The sequence below is a fragment of the Hemibagrus wyckioides genome, linkage group LG11 (genome assembly GCF_019097595.1).
Source record: "Hemibagrus wyckioides isolate EC202008001 linkage group LG11, SWU_Hwy_1.0, whole genome shotgun sequence".
Taxonomy (NCBI): Eukaryota; Metazoa; Chordata; class Actinopteri; order Siluriformes; family Bagridae; genus Hemibagrus; species Hemibagrus wyckioides.
Window position 1 is genome coordinate 2,163,352 of NC_080720.1, and position 5,722 is coordinate 2,169,073.

The window sequence follows — 5,722 nt, forward strand, 5'->3', positions numbered from 1 at the left end:
TAAACCTTTAGAGGTCAGCAGTTAGGTTTATGCCCCAAAAAATCCCTTCAATAATTGCCATATATTAATAATTCAAGCATTTATAAACATATGTTTTAAAGTTTGCTTTTGATTAATTATTATATGTAATATTTTACATTTTATTTAGAATTATTTATATCATTAATATTATTGTATCCTAATTTTATGCTTTTTCTTTTTTTTCTGCTGATTTTTGTTGATTTGCAAGTACTCAGAGCTGCACTACATGTATAAAATGTCCGATAAAAATAAAATCTATTTATTTATTTATTTATTGATTGATTGATTGATTGATTGGTTTGTTTGTTTGTTTTCTTTGTTTTTAAGTTCACTGGAAACCTATAAGGTAGAAAAGTGTCAATAGAATTTAATTAGATTTCGAACTAAACTATAAAATGCCTTTAATTAAGCTTAGAGGATGAGTTTTTTCACTAAAAAAATGGCAAAAAAAATTATAATGAATAATTAATTGAACATTTTTTATTCATTCATTAATTTAATTAAAACAATAAATATTCTAATCCGCCTTAAATATCAGAGCTAACTTGTGCATTTATTGAAAACTAATTAAAAAAAAAGAAGAAGAAGAAATGATCGAGATCGCTGAAGAAATCTCCTGAATCTATGTAACACACGTTCTCTGGAATCATTCCGTCCCTCCGGTGCGACGCTAATCTGCTAACGAGGCGCTGACGAGCCGCTAGTGTTCGCTTCCACAACTGCGTGACTCACTGGCATTACAGAGGGTAAATAACAATTACGCTGATGCTGCACTCGCTAATTCAACACCTTGCAAAATTACAGCAATTTAATAAGATGCACAAATGAATCAGAGCTGAGGGAAATTTCACTCGCTTCCAAACTGCCGGATCGCTGAACGGAATTCCACAGAATCCCATGGATTTAAATGCATCATTTGAGCTTTAGATTCTTTATCCGTCGCTTGTCTCACGTCGCTTTACACACAAACTGAATGCAAACAGAGTTATTCAGAAATCGGACCTCGTACAAGCCTTTTTTATCATTCTCGGCATTGCTATAGAAACAGTAACGAATCAGAACCAATGTATGAATCTCAGTCTGGGATTTGAAGATGATCCAGAAAGGAGATAGATGAGGGTTCTGTCCTCTAAAGCTAGCAAGTTTACTGTTAGCCTCAGTAGCTTAGTAAGCAGCATGATACTAGACTGACAGTTATGCTAATTCTCTAGCTAGCAGAATAAAAGTATTGCTAATTATCGCTATTTTAAAGAATTGTTTTTCTGAAAACTTTTAACTAATTTTTATAAAATATCAGTTGTAGAGATCTGGAGATCAATGGGAACTCGAAATTCTTTTCTTTTCTTCAATACCAGTATGCATGTTAGTGAAATTTTTATGCTATAAGTTAAAATATTCATCTTGAACATGATGAAACATGGGGTCTGATCTTGTCCTGAAGTTCAGTAGCTGTAGTTCTGCTAGTAGTTTGCTAGTAGCAGCTGCTAAACTCTTTGCTAGTCTCCATGTTTAGTTAGGTTGGTTTGGATTCGGTGTTCACTATATGGCATCACTATACGGTATCACTATACGGCATCACTATACGGTATCAGCACATAGCTCTCCTGATGTTTCATCCCACATTTGAACATCTAACTACATAGCCAGGATGTGAAGTTCTCGCATGTCTGGATCTACGCCACCCCTGCATGCTAGTCAGTCTGGTCACGAGGCTAAGTGGCCCTTGTTGAGGTTTTACACAAGCCCTAAGAGATCTTTATCCTCCGTTCTTCTCCTCTTCATCCTCCTGAACTTCTCATTTCTGCTCTTGTTGATTGAGGGATTAAGATCCACACTCTGATCATGCCTACAGGATCATCTCTGTAGCCTGGAGATTCAGAATCTTCATTCTTGGAGTGGAGTTCCCTCAGGGGTCAGCACTCAGTCCACTCTCTTGTTCTTCCTATTATATTAAATCCCTGAGCTCAGTGATCAGATCCTGGAGATTATTCTATCTCTTGTACACTGATGACACATGGCTTCACATCACTTTTCTTTCATCCACCTTGCTGTAGTCTCAGGCTAACTTACAGAGCTCGAGAGATGAAGACCAAACATCAGGAGCTTCATCTTGACAAAACTGATTTGATTGACGTAGCAGTGAGGAACATTACTCTCTGCTGGACCTGTCCATCAAACAGCCTGAGAACCCTGCTGAGATGTTAGATAATCGTTCTACAAGACCTTATCACCCACCAGACTTCAAGTCAAGTCAAGAAGCTTTTATTGTCATTTCAACCATGTATAGCTGACACAGTACATCGTGAAATGAGACAAGGTTTCTCCAGGATCCTGGTGCTACATAAAACAACATGACAATATATAGCTACAAGACAAAACAAATACACAGAGTTAATGTTGTGAGGGCCAGAATCCTTCTGTACCTCTTTTCAGAAGGCAGGAGGGTGAAGAGTGTGTGTGTGTGTGTGTGGGGGGGGTATCGGGGGTGTATCGGGCTTTGTGGATGCAGCGTGCGGTGTAAATGTCCATGATAGAATGAAGAAAGACTCCAGTGATCTTCTCAGCTGTTCTCACTATCCGCTGAAGGGTCTTGTGATCCAAGACGTGCAATTCCCAAACCAGGTAGTGATGCAACTGTTCAGGACGCTCTCGATGGTTCCTCTGTAGAACATGGTCAGGATGGGTGGAGGGAGATGGGCTTTCCTTAGCCTCTGTAGGAAGTAGAGATGCTGCTGGGCTTTCTTGCTGATGGAGCTGGTGCTGAGTGACCAGGTGAAAATCTCCGCCAGATGAACACCAAGGAATTTGGTGCTTTTGGCGATCCTCACAGTTGTACATCGGAGAATGTCTACTATGTGCTCTCCTAAAGTCAACAACCATCTCATCCCAAATTTTATTTTCTAATTTTTTTTTTTTTTTTTTTAAGAAAAATCATAGAACTTGGCAGCAAACATGTGTGTAGTGTAATCTTCCAAAGAAAGATTTTTTATTTTTTTTTACTTTTAAAAAGACATTTAAAAAATGTTTTGCAGACAGAAAAAAATGACTAAAATGTAAACAACAGAGTGCAATAAAATAAAATTAAATCAGAAAAAAATATAAGAATCATGTATATAGAAAAAACAAAGGATAAAAAAACCGACAGCTTAAATAATAAATTAATTAATAAATAAATAAATAAATAAATAAAGAAAGAAAGAAAGAAAGAAAGAAAGAAAGAAAGAAAGAAAGAAAGAAAGAAAGGGGCAAAATAAAATAATGAAGAATAAATGCTAAGCAGAATACTGTCTAGTCTCTTCTTAAATTTAACTAAGTCATCAACAAAATATAAGAATCATATATAGAGAAAATAGAAGAGTTTAAAAAAAATATATGAATAAATAAATAAATAAATAAATCGAGCTAAATAAAATAATGAAGAATAAAAGCTAAGGAGAACACAAGTGTCCTTAACTTCAAGTCATCAAAAACTTTTTAAATTAGTAACCGTCTCTCTGAGGGTTTTTTTTTTTTTTGCTTGATTGCTTTAGAGCTTCTTAAAGCAGTCATAACTATTAAAAATAAATTCCAGGAATTTCACAAAAATCCATTTCTCTGTTATTATTGTTTCTTTATGCAAAAACAATTAGGACTTGATGCATATAAGAATAAAAATGTAAAAAAAAAAAAAAATCTCTGAGTGGTCTGTGGCCTCTTTTTATTCCCTCTCTGACACTGGAGACTCCTTCCATAAACGTTACACGAGTTACTCTTAAAGCATTTAAAGCAGAGCGACGTTACAGTACGAGTCCCTGTGAGCGAGATGTTGCTATGGAAACGAGCACATTAATATAAACATGTGTTGCTGTTATGGAGAATTAATCAACACCTTCAGAGTCCAGACCTCATCATCCCAGGGCTGCAGAAACGCATGTCATAATAATACAATAATGCAGTCAACACATCAGATATATAAATAAAAGTAAGTAAGTAAGTAAGTAAGTAAGTAAGTAAGTAAATAAATAAATAAATAACACACACACACACACCTAATAAAAAATGTCAAGATGATTCGGAAAATGATCCAGAAATAGGTCAGTCCTGGAAACCCGGATCTATTGGACAGATTTTACAGTGTGCTCAGGAATGTCGCTGTTCGGTGATGAGGCGAGTAAAAATAGCTGTTGACAAAGCAGAATGAAAAAACATGGAGGATTTCTCTCAGATATACAGACATACAGACAGACAGATCCACACACAGAGATACACAGAGAGGTAAACTCCACTGGGGCGAGCAGACTGAGTGGTGATTTGAGTATTTAAGGAGTCTCACTGAGAAAAGAGAGGATTAAATGGAGGAGAGAGAGATGATGAACATCAAGAACATCACCTCTCCTCCTCTCCTCTCCTCCTCTCTCTCTCCTCCTCCTTCTTTACTCTTCTCTTTCTCCTCTCCTTCTCCTCTTCTCGTCAACTCTTTCTTCTCTCCTCCTCCTCCTCTCCTCCTGCTATACTCCTCCTCTCCTCCACCTCTCCTCCTGCTATACTCCTCCTCTCCTCCACCTCTCCTCCTCTCCTCCACCTCTCCTCCTGCTATACTCCTCCTCTCGTCCACCTCTCCTCCTCTCCTCCACCTCTCCTCCTCCTCTCCTTCTTTTAAACGTGTGGTCGATTAGATGACAAACTTTAAAAAAAACAAAAAAGAGGATAAAGTGCAGAAGCACAGAGCTGAACTGTTTTCCTCAGTGATAAAAGTGTAAAGTGTGAGACGAGTCGTTATTTAAAGCAGTCGCACGCTGCTGGATTTAACCAATCAGAGTTGTTGATACGTGAATATCAACAACAATTAGAAGAATCCAGGGTTTAGGGATGTTGAGTGTGAAAGGTCAGGTTCATGAAGAGCCAGGATTCAGTGTGAAACCTCCAACTACACAACCCAGGATTCCCTTTACCCGGGGTTCACTAGGACCCAGGGAGAATATTTCACATGGCAAAAGCCCTGTTGGTGTTTTACTTAAAAATATAAAGAACAGCAGACAAGCACAGCTCTGCCTGGAGGAGGAGGAGGAGGAGGAGGAGGAGGAGGAGAAGGAGGAGGAGGAAGAGAAGGAGGAAGAGGAAGAGAAGGAGGAGGTTGTCCAGCACAAGTCAGTGACCTGGTAAAGAGGGTCGCAGAAATTAGTCACAGAAGCAAACATGATGCTAACACCAGCGTGCTTCACAGTGAGGAGCGTGTTCTCGTTTTAGCGAGAGTATGATATAATAAACACGACTCCTGCGAGAGGTGAAGCTGAGGCGTGATCCTGAGGTTCTGCTCTGCCTCTCCTGAGAGTTTGGACGGTTCAAACACACCTTCACGTTCACGACAGCTTTCTCAGCACAGAGAACGGCGGACAGATGGCGCGATGCTGACGGAGCAGAAAACTCACGATGTACCGTGGACACGTGTCCAAGAGACGCTGAGTGGACACCGTGAGTCACCTCCAGTCCGCCTGAGGCACGAGGCTGTCAGGACGAGTCTGACCGGAACATCAGCACAGTCCATGTCAGGGGAACTGCAGGAATTAGAGCGTGTGTATAATATATAACAGGCTCAGTCGCTCGCAGAGGAAATAAAGAAATAAAGAAGACAGGATTAAATGGGGGAGAGAGAGATGATGATGATGATGATGATGATGATGATGATGAAGATGATGATGATGATGATGATGACTCTGATCTC